Here is an 11846-nt window from a genome sequence, read left to right on the forward strand (position 1 = left end):
AGAAAGGGCTTAATCTCCTCTCCTTTGGTGCCTAACTCCTCCTTGGGCAGATAGGTGCCTAGCATGAGCCATCTGGGGATGACTACACCTAAGCTGCAGACTTTCCCTTCTTCTCCTGGTGGCATGTACCTGTATGGGACCTGATATCCCACAGCAGGTGTCATTTTTTCCTCATTGCCTTGCTGATTAATATCATAAAACCAAACTATAACTTTCTTCATTGAAAAATCAGGTATGATGAACGCTCATTCTTTATAAGCTTCAGTGAGATAATACATAAAGACCATTTAGTAGAAAGCTTGACATAGCCAGCACTCAAAAGTTTTGGCTACTATTTTTATGCATTAATGATTGGTAACTAGCACCATATTACCACTTAAAAGTATTTGGATTTGAAGAGAGAAGTTCAAGTGACTTACATCAAAAGAATACCACTGAGGAAAATTTGAGGTCCTGGAGAGCGGCGAATAGAGAAGATATTTAGGGAGGAAGGGAGTGGTAACCACATTCAAATCAGACCTAGCAGGGGGCTACCCACTCCACATCCTCCTGAAGCCAGTCCTGTATGCAAATAAACTGGTTGGTCACGATTAAGGAAATTGTCATCGAGATTGGAGGCTGGATGAGAGATTAGGGCAGTGAATCCCAAAGGTTTTGGTCTCAGAATTCTTTTACGCTTCGGAATCACTGAGGAACCAGGGAAGCCTGGGTGGCTCAGTTGGTTAAGCAGCTGCCCTTAGCTCAGGTCATGATTCCAGGGCCCTCGGATGAGTCCTGCATCAGGCTCCTTGCTCAGTGGGGAGCCTGCTTCTCCCTCTGCCTGCCATTCCCCCTGATTGTGCTCTCTCTCTCCCGCCCCCTGCAACCCCATAAATAAAATCTTAAAAAAAAAAAAAAGAATCATTGAGGAACCCAAAGAACGTCTGTTTTTCTGAGTTATGGCTGTTAATACTAATCATACTAGAAACTAAAACAAAACTTTTATTAATTTAAAAATAACCTCATTACATCTTAATAAATTACATTTTATGAAAAATAATTATTTTCCAAAATAAATGTAGTGAGAACAATGACACCTTTTAATGTTTAAAGAAGGCAAAAAATCTTCCACATCTGGCTTCATGGACGGCCACTGGATTCTCCTACCAGATCCTACATTCAGTCTGTAGGGATAGGCTATTTTGACATGTTTGAAGAAAAGCTTTGCACACATGTGCAGTTGGAAAAGAAGTATTTTAGTGGCCTTTTCAGAGAATTGTGGGTAGTCTTTAATACAATAGCAAGTTGGAAAGGGTAGTATCTTTTTTTTTTTTTTGAAAGATTTTATTTATTTGACAGAGCGAGAGGGCACAAGTAGGGGGAACAGGGAGAGAGAGAAGCAGGCTCGCTGCTAAACCGGGAGCCCGATGCGGGGCTTGATCCCAGGACCCTGGGATCATGACATGAGCCGAAGGCAGATGCTTAACCATCTGAGCCACCCAGGCACCCCTGGAACTGGTAGTATCTTAAAGATTAGTTGCTATGTGGGCTCTGGAGCCATATCAATAAACCTTTCCTACTTTGTTAACATTAAAATTTAATGGTCTGTCTTGTCCTTCCAATAGGTCTTTAACCATGCGTGGTTGTAACATTATGCATTGGCGTTTGCAAAGTATTCTTTCACTGAGTTATACAGCTCTTCCAACTTTGATAAATCTCATCATATGATGCCAGATAAATCACATTTGTTAATACCTCTGATCTCATCAGAAAGTCTCAGTGCTGGGAAGCCATCAAGCTCATACAAGTCTCTTAAGCCTTGTTTTGACAGATGCAGGGTTTCCAGAATGCTAATTTTAGTTTGGAAACTTCATTCTTCCCATTGGGGTGGGAAAAAAAAATCTGTCAGTTATTTTCTCGAAGCGAGGGACTCGCTTCATTGCTTTTTGAAAAAATACCTGCCAAAGACCCATCTGAATAACCATAATTTATCTGTCAACCATCCTTTCAAGTAAAAATGATGTTCTTTGAAAATAAACCTCTCGTTAAGCTTGCATCTCAAATAAGTGTACCAATGCTTTTCCTCTAAACGAGCCTCATACATGGGTGTGTGCAGAAATGTGTCATGCGTCCTTGCCATTTCATCACACAATATTTAAAAGTCATGTGCCCAAGGATCAGCATTCAATCGCTTTTACTTTTTTCATCAAGGATATTCTTCAGTGGCTCTGACTTTCTTTTTTTCACTGCCACTGAATGACGGGGAAGAACCCAGTGGCCACCAGAGCAGCTCGGTGCCTGGGCCTTGATTCAGTGCGAAGGTATGAGCAGTTTCTTCCATCCCTGCCTCTGAACCGTTTGAATAGAAGGCGGGGGGGGGGGGGGGGGCGGTGTGGTCCGGAGACCCTAAGCCTTGAGAAAGGAGGAGAATGATATTGGTGGGGGATGGGGGAAGACTCATTAAGATAGTGAGCTTCGTTTTCCACTTAGATAATTGATGTATTAGGCCTCTAATTTTGCTTGATGTATTCATTTGCGCTTCCCCTTTCAGTTGTTACTTTAAGCCCATGATGAAATGGTCATTGTAAAGAGAACAAACTGTTAGAAACCAGTAGAAACTTGATTTCTGGCTGGAGCCTCCAGGTCTTGATTAATAAAGGCTGCCTGAGCACCTCTCTTTCTCAGAGACATGTCTAATTCCTCCAGGGACTGAAATGGCCCCGAACCCCTGAGATTAGCTGATAGATTAAATTTTCATAAAGCCTCATCATGCATAAAAGTGAAGCTGAAACAAGAGTGGCAGTGATTTCTTTTTCAGTGAAAAGCCTGAATCGTTCAAAACTTATCCTGACCCAAAACGAAGACTGATAAGCTCTGGATCATTCTGGCCAGGGTAGGATTTATGCGTGGACAGAGGTTCCCCACACACAATCAGATTAGTATAAGAACATGTCCCTGGAGGGGTGACTCATGGGCATAGATTCCTTACCTGCAAATCTATGCAGTACTTGGTACTATTATTCATAGGACAGTTTGGTTTCCTTGTATGGCTAGATTCTGTTATTGATATGCATTATTTTATTGCATTGTAGGCCCTTGGAAAGCATCCCACATGGTGTGTAGGGTAAAAACATGTCCTCTGGGAACCTAAAGTCTTACGTGTGAAACATGACTATGATCTTGGGAAAGGAATTTAAAATGAATTTCTGTTTCTTCTCTTACTAACTAGAATAATATTTCCTAATTTGCAGGTTTGTGGTGAGGATGAAATTTAAGTAGAAGGCACACAATAGATCCTTAACAAATCAGACGCATTGTTATTCCCATTGTGAGAAACAGTAAAGGTAGGGACTGACTGCTGATAACACTTGAGAGGCAGTTGACTGATTTGGGAGAACATGTGTATAAGTGTTTGAACTTGACATTATTTATAGCAGCTGCCTTTAAAATCATTGATATCCAAAGTACTTAGCCACTTCCGTGTGCATGTGGGTGCAACACTGGGCTTGGTGCAAAGAAAACGAAACAAAACTGAATTCTAAAGAGGTGGTGAGATCTGGACAGATGGGGTGGAAGTCAAGGTACTTGGGCACCAAAGAACAAAACTGAGACGCTCAGGAAAAAGCAGTTTCTGTGTTTATTGCACAACCCACAACAAAGGAGATTAAACAACAAGTTAAGAAGGAAGCTACCCAGGATGCCTGGGTGGCTCAGTCTGTTGAGCGGCTGCCTTTAGCTCAGGTCATGATCCCAGTGCCCTGGGATCGAGTCCTGCATTAGGCTCCTTGCTCAGCGGGGATCCTGCTTCTCCCTCTGCCTGCAGCTCCCCCTGCTTGTACTATCGCTCACTCTCTCTCTTGCCCACGCTCTAACAAATAAGTAAATAAAATCTTTAAAAAAAAAAAAGGAAGCTACCCATTAGTCCTCCACCCATATGCAACTATTTCTCTTTATTTCCCTTTCGTTCACATGCATGCAGAATCTCACACAGGTAGAAAGCAACATGTGTATTTAATATAATAACCTAGGCATTTTCCATGTTGCTACATGGCCTTGATAACCATTATTTTATTTTTTTTAGTTTTATTGAAATATCATTGACAGAGAACATTGTAGTAGTTTAAGGTGAACAACATAAAGAGTGAAATGATTGCCACAGTAAGGTTAGTTAACATCCAACCCCTCACACAGTTACACATTTTGTTTTTCTTGTAATGAGAACTTTTTTTTTTTTAAGATTTTATTTATTTATTTGAGAGAGAGAATGAGATAGAGAGAGAGAGAGCATGAGAGGGGGGAGGGTCTGAGGGAGAAGCAGACTCCCTGCTGAGCAGGGAAGCCCGATGCGGGACTCGATCCCAGGACTCCAGGATCATGACCTGAGCCGAAGGCAGTCGCTTAACCAACCGAGCCACTCAGGCGCCCTGTGATGAGAACTTCTAAGATCTACTCTTAGTACCTTTCAAATAACCATTATTTAAAACAAAACAGGGCACCTGGGTGGCTCAGTCATTTAAGCGTCTGCCTTGGGCTCAGGTCATGATCTCAGGGTCCTGGGATCAAGTCTTGCATCAGGCTCCCTGCTCAACGGGGAGTCTGCTTCTCCCCATGCCCTCCCCCTACCCCCGCCTGTGCGTTCAATCTCTCTTTCTCTCTCACAAAATAAATAAATAAAATCTTTTTAAAAGTAAGTAAAACAAAACAAGACAAAACAACAAATAACCATTATTTAAAATAACTGCATAATATCCCCATCAGGCTGATATACCATACTTTAATGTTTCTCTGCTCATGGACATTCATTCGTTTACCTATTTGATGTGTATAGAGCACGTACAATTGTGTCAGGGTTTCTGGTAGGAGCTGGAAATACAAAACAGTGTCCTCTCAAAATGCTCTAAGAAAACAAACCATCAGAGTCCACAGCACTTGCTCAGAGACCTAAGATGAGCAAACGAAAAAGGAGCTCTAGGGAAGCGGCGCCCCCTCCTGGGCGGACACCAACATGCAGCCTCTCACCCTCGGAATCAGGCAAGGCTTTTCTCTTGTTTTGAACAGAGGAGGATCCTGATACTTGCGGAGCCCCAACTTCATTGTTTTATGCCCCTTATGCCTCTTGGGCCACCCTCACCTCTTAGTTTGTCAAAACCTTCTCTCAGCTCCCTTCATCTCACTGAGATGTGAAATCCTGATGTGTAATCCTGGATTGTATTTGTATTTTATTTTTTAAAAGATGTTGTTTATTTATACAAGACAAAGAGAGAGCACGAGCAGGTGGAGGAGTAGAGGGAGAGGGAGAGACAGAATCCTCAGGCTGACTCCCCACTGAGCGGGGAGCCAGACACGGGGCTCCATCCCAGGACCCTCAGATTATGACTTGAACTGAAGTCAGATGCTTGAGCCACCCAGGCGCCCCTGTATTTGTATTTTAAATTGGTCTAGGCTAAAAAGATAAAGCTCAGACAGCCTCAGTTGTCCAGTAGGATGTGAGGCTTTGCACCTCTTTGTGTCCCTGAAATCATTCTGCTTCAGGCTTGTGCCTCTAACCTACCAGTACATCTGGCTTTTCCTTATTAGCACTGAAAACCTAGCTGCTGGCCCTTTGCCTGGCCCGGGGCTGGGAGACCCCTTTCCACTCCAAAAGGGACCAGCACTCTCTCTATTGGTCATTTCATGAACTGCTCTGGACTCATGGCCGCGATTTCACAGGCTTGCTGAGGGGATGTGTGGGCATGTTTTGGGAGGGGGGACAGGGATGTGCCAGTTCATTTTAGCCGTATCTCCAAACCAGTAGGAGTCACTTGCCTCCTAACACACACACACACACACACACACACACACACACACGCACACATGCACACGCACACACAGGTTAAACAAGTGAGTGTGTCCTCACACTCCCACTGTCTGGGCTAGGTAGCAGGGGGCCGTGGTGAACATTAGCCATTGACAACTCTCACATGTTTACTGACACTTTCGAGGCAAATACAGGCATATCCTATTTTATTGAGCTTCGCAGATGTTGCATTTTTTACAAACTGAAGGCTTGTGGCAACCCTGCACCAAGAGCAGGTCTCTTGGTACCATCTTCCCAGCAGCACTGGCTCACTTCATGTCTCTGTGTCACATTCTGGTAATCCTCGCAATATTTCAAACGTTTTCATTATTATTACCTGTGAGTTGCTGCAATCTCATGACGAAACGTGAGAGGATGAAGCGTGGCTTCTTAGGGATAAGGACAGAGTGGCTTCTCGAGACTGAATCTGCAGATGCAGGTGCTGTGGAGATCGTTGAAGTGACCACAAAGGGTTTAGAGTATTACATGAGCTTAGTGGGTAAATCAGTGGAAGGGTTTGAGAGGATCGACTCCAACTGTGAAAGAAGTTTGACTGTGGTTAAAATGTTCTCAGTGCTAACAGAGAAATCACACGAAAGGACGAGTCAACCAATGGGGCAAACTGCGCTGTTGTCTCCTTTTAAGAAATTGCCACAGCCACCCCAGCCTTCACCCCAACCCTCGCCCCCCTGATCAGCCAGCAGCCAGCAGCCTCAAGGCCAGACCCTCCATTAGCAAAAAGATTCGGACTCACTAAAAAGCTCAAATGATGGTTAGCATTTTTTTAGCAATAAAGTATGTTTTAATTAAGGTATGTCTGTTTTTCAGGCATAATGGTGCTGCACATGTACAAGACTAGTGTACCGTGTAAACATCACTTTCAGAGGCACTGGGAAACCGAAACATTCATTGGACTCACTTTACCGTGATAGTCAAGCTACCGTGGTGGTCTGGAACCGAAGCCTCGGTATCGCCGAGGCAAGCCTGTTCCGGCAAGGTTGGTAGAGAGGCTGACTCAGCTTAACTGTCTTGCACAACTTGTGCAAGATGGGAAAAGTCATGGTGTTTGGCCAGAGACTGCGCCCCAGTGGAATCTGTGAGCCACTCCCGTGGCCCCTGGTGTGCCCTCCAGCCAAGCTGCCCTAGGCCTGTCCCGGGGCCACGATGGTGGGGGGCGCTTCCTTCCTCCCATAGGCAGCGTGCAGCTTGGCTGCGTGCTTTCTCTAGCCCCCATCCTTGCTGACACAAAAGCAAGACAGCTGAGGCTGTTGTGACTGGAGTCCCTGGGGCGTCACACACAGTCCCCTTGGCCCTGCCTCCCAGCCCAGGGCTCCGGGCTCACTAGCATGGCCTACTTTAACCAAAGGCTCTCCAACTCAAGTGTCCTCAGAATCACCTGGACCGCTTATTAAAACATAAAGTGCCGAGCCCCGAGCCCAGAGGTTCTGATTCGGCAGGTCTGAGGTGAGGCCCAAGAATACATATTCCTGATAAGTCCCCGGGTGACAAGAGGCTGCTGACCCGAGGACCACACCTCGAGAACAGCTTTCCAGCAGTTGCCAGCTGGCCTTGCCTCCCCAGATGGGCTTGAACACACACATGGCCTCGTCAGGTGGGTCTACCTGGGCTCAGCACCCCTCCCCTAGAGGCTCCCCTTAGCTGCCCCAGAAATGCTTCCTCAGGTTGGATTGGAAACATGACCGGCTGTTCTTTTCACTGTCCAGATGGGAGGCTTTTGTGTGTCCCCAGTGAAGAGGAACAAGGTAGGGATCTGGTTTCTCAGACACGCAGACAGTTCTGAGCCCAGCAGGTGCGTCTGGGACTATGGAGGGAAGGAAGGCAGGTGGTGCTGCTGGCCTGTCTCCAGCGTGCGGGGACCACAGCCAGCCCGGCTCCGCCTCTGTGCAGAAGCAAACTTCCGCCCCCACGGAGCCCAGGGAGAGCCAGGCTGAGCCCTGGCCAGTGTCAGCTGTCACTCCTCCCCCTCAGCCCTGTTTCTTCCTCCCCTCCCCTTTCCTTTGGACCGCTTCAGGAGACAGGGTGGGTTACAGGTGGGAGCAGGGGCAACAGGGTTAGAAGAACTGGCTTCTAGGAAAGCAGTTTCCTCCCCGGTGAAGACGGCAGACACCCCATCCCCACAGCCCCTGACTGCCACGAAGCCAGGAAAGCAAGCGACACCCTTACCTGGTCTGGAGGAAAAGCAGCAAAGGAGAGAAGAGGCTCTGCCTCTGAAACTGAGCGGGGAACCCACCACTTCCAACAGGGAGAACTCCTGGGCTTGAAGCAAAGGCCTCTTTCTTCGGAGAGAGTAGCTTGGTGAGGACAGACATGGGGAATTTGAACAGTGAGAAGGTGGGGGTCTGTGCCTGGCTCATGCTGTGGCCCATTAGCGAGGGTGGCGTCTGTGGGCAGAGGTGAGGCGGGCAGGGAGCAGGTGAGGGCCCGCTGCCCGCAGAGTAGGTGCTCCAGCCGGGTCTGACCGGAGCAGCCACCTGTGCCCCTTTCAAGACTTCCTTTCCTTCCCTGTCTTTTCCCACAGAGCCAGGAGTTTCTGTCCTCAGCAAAAGCTCCAAATGCGCCGAAAACCTGACCTTCCCCAGTCCTCTGAGCTCGAGTCTCCTGCTGCACAGTCTGGGCTGACTTTCCTTCCTAAAGGACGCATGGCTGGAATGTTTTGCACGTTCCTGTCACTTCAGCCCCCTCCCCGGACAGGTAAGCTCTCTAGAAATGGGAAAGATTCTCCTGAAATAGAAGGGTTGGCAGGAAGTCTGTCCCGCAGAGCGGACCAGATCCCATGATCATCCCTGTCCGAGACTCACACGTAGTTTCACAATAACCAGGGATGCCTTCGATTAAGAAACCAAACCAAACAAAAAACCCCACAGATTGTTCAAGCCCGCTCCCAGAAACTGACTCCTCGGATCCGGAATGGGGCTGTGGAAGTTTTCACAAGCATCTGACGTGTTTCCGAAGCAAGTGGGCTGTGGCCATCCTTTGCCTATGAAGGCTCTTACCGCCCGTTTGGGGGACTACCTGGGCTGTTGATGAGTGGGGAGATTCCTCCTGAAACAGTGCTTTGGGGGCTCGGAAGATCTAACCACATCTCTGGGTTAGGAAGGAGCCCCCAGATAACCAACCGAAGCATCGTCCAGGGCAGGGGAGAGTGCTCAGTGGTGGCCCCTCTGCAGAAGGGCCCATGGGCAACATCACTGATCCATTAGCAAGCAATGCTGGCCCGGCTCCCAACTAAACAGTTAGGGTCCTACTTTAGGAGGGGATAATAATATGCTCCATCTGTTGAGAACAATTCCCAAAGGCGTTCATCTACATGATCTCATCTGACCCTGTGACAGAGGCTGCTTTGGATCCTATAACCACAGCAGCACCAAAAGATGGCTGGGCTTCAGCAGAGCCCTGCCTCGAGTGCCCCGATTCCCCCTCCCCCGCCAAGCCTGTAATCTAAGTAGAGTGCTGTATATGTGCTTGTAGACAATTTCCCAGCACCCACCCCCACCTCCTTCCCGAAGGCCCCCTAAGTGCCTCCTATAAAAAATTCTGGAGCCTCACTAATTACAACCATTTTGCAGAAGAGTAAACTCAGACTCAGCCTTGCCAAAAGTTGCATAGCTAGGAAAGAATGGAGTCAGGGCCTTACTCTTCCCTCACTTGGGTCTCACTCTTCAGATTGCCCAGGGAAGGCTTCTTTCCTAGGTTCTGCTGCCTCCTTTGGAAAGGGGAGGTGAGAAGCCCCGAGTCAGGAGTGCCTGGCGGCAGCTCCATCCCTAAACAAGAAACTTCTGCCACCCAGCATCCATAAGACAGTTGCCTGGATTGGTCCACAGAGACCCTCAAGAAAGAAGGCCTCCCACACCCAACCTGTCTGGGGGTAGCCGCCCCCGGTTCCCCCAGGGAAGCTCCCTTTCTAAGTCCACTCCATGCCCTGGGCCTCCCTGTGAGAATGTGGGTCAGTGACAGAGGCTGGGAAAGACGTTCCTGGCATACAGAGGTAGACACTCTAGGCTTCGAATAATGATGATGAGACTGAGCCACACAGGTGACCCCCAAATTTGGGGGGTATCTGGAATCTTTTGGCAAGACAAAAAGTCCAACAAACCAAACCCACATCCTCCTGAGCCAGACAACCAGAGAAAGTGTGAGCTTCATCTATGTTAGGCTCTTTGATAACAATTGTATATTGAATAAAGTTTAAAGTATAAATCCTAGCCTGCTTTTCTTGTGTTTATTTTAGCAATGATTATGTAGCTTCAAGTCTGCAGCAGAATATTTATCTTAAAGCAGCCCCTGGGTTTTGGATACCCTTACTGTGAGGTGGCTGTGACTCACCAGTGAACTCAGGAGAGCAGGGCATCGGGGAGCCACCATCCAGACTCGGCTCAGGACTCACTTGCACCTGGGGCTTGTGGTGGCCGGGCCACTCCCAGGACCCCAACTGTCCCTCCTTTGGATACATTGAGCGGTGGCTTTTCTCCCTCTTCTGCCCTCCCCCTCTCAGACTCTGCTCTGCATCCCTGGTTGGGAGCCCCGAGGGCAGAGATGGGCACCCTCCAGACCTTAACCTTGCTCCAGGATGGAGCGGGCCCCCCCCGCCGACCTCGGACAGAGGCCAATGTCCCAGTTCCTAAGTTGGCTGCAGCCTCCTCCCTTGTCAGAGATGCTCCTGAGCCAACGAGGGACCTGGGAGCAAAGGGCAGGGCAGCTACGCAAGGAGATGCTCTGTCGCCGTTTGTTCCCGTGGGTTTCTGGATGCAAGAACTGCCTGGCACGACAGCCAGCCCAGAGGAGTTCTGCGTGGGGAGTGTGCAGTAAAGAGTGGTAGACAGAGCATACATAGCTGTGTGCCTTTGGTCAGGTTGTTAAGCTCTCTGAGTTTTACCGTGTGTGGGGACTGAATGAGACCACGACTTCCTCACACAGTGCAGGATGCCTACGGACACTGGTGCCCTTCCTCCTCTCCCAGAGTCTGCCTACCAGGCAAGCTGGGCACATCCCCTGGGAACCCCACAGCTACTAGGTCCTTCCATAAAAATGCAAACTCAGAGTCAGTCCCCAGGGTGCTGAGTCTCCTGCCCCTGCTGTGTCTGAGGCCGAGGGACAGGGGAGAGAGCATGTGGTCTTTGTCTCTGGATATTTCCTTCTCATTAAGCTCAGATGTCACCCCCATCCCTGCAGTTCCCCATCGCAAAGGCAGGAGAGGGCTGCACCCTGAGGGATCATCACATTTTCTCTTCTCCCTCCAGCCTCCCCCTGCCGACCCCCCCAACATCCCCAAGCTCTGGGCAGAGCCAGGGAGTGCGACACCAGGCCAGCCCTGGGGCCTCAGGATCCTAGCTGGCAGGGTCCCAGGTGGAGTTCTGTGCCCTCTCAGAGAAGAAGGACCTCTGCTCCTTCTGGTACACTGTGAGGACAACAGAGCCTGCCCCTGATGGGGTCATCAGTCTGATGGCAGAGGCCTCTCCAGCCGGCTATGCCTGGTCTCCAGGAAACATAAAGGCAGGTGGGTTTGGCCTTCTAGCAGCAGAGTTTGGGTTTGGCTCTGGGCTGGACTCTAGGCTAAGTCTTAACAACTGTCCATGAGGCTAGACTTGGGTGAGTCCCCTACTACACCTGTGGATTCCCTGTGCTTTCCAGAACTTGCTTCCTAATCTGTATATGAGCACGGCTGCCTCCTCAGCCTGAGTTTGTCCAGAGTTGGAGGCTGGGCTGTTGTTTGCTCTGCAGCCACTGGGTGGCAGTGTGAGGCACATGCCTACCTGACGCCGGGATGCTCCGCGGTGTGCGCCAGAATCACCTAAGGACTTGTTCAAGCACTTTTGTCCTGCTTCTTATGAGCTGTGTGACTTTGGGCAGGTTACCAATCTTTCTGAGCTGGTTTTCTGATTCAGCATGTCTAAGGCAGCACTGAGAATCTGCATTTCTAGCAAGTTCCTAGGTGATACAGTTGTTGCTGTTCAGGAAACTGTATCGGGGCTAAGAGCTCTCCCGGGTCCCTGGGAACCCAGTGGCCTGGGGT

This window comes from Zalophus californianus, chromosome 10 (assembly GCF_009762305.2).
Source record: "Zalophus californianus isolate mZalCal1 chromosome 10, mZalCal1.pri.v2, whole genome shotgun sequence".
NCBI classification, from domain to species: domain Eukaryota; kingdom Metazoa; phylum Chordata; class Mammalia; order Carnivora; family Otariidae; genus Zalophus; species Zalophus californianus.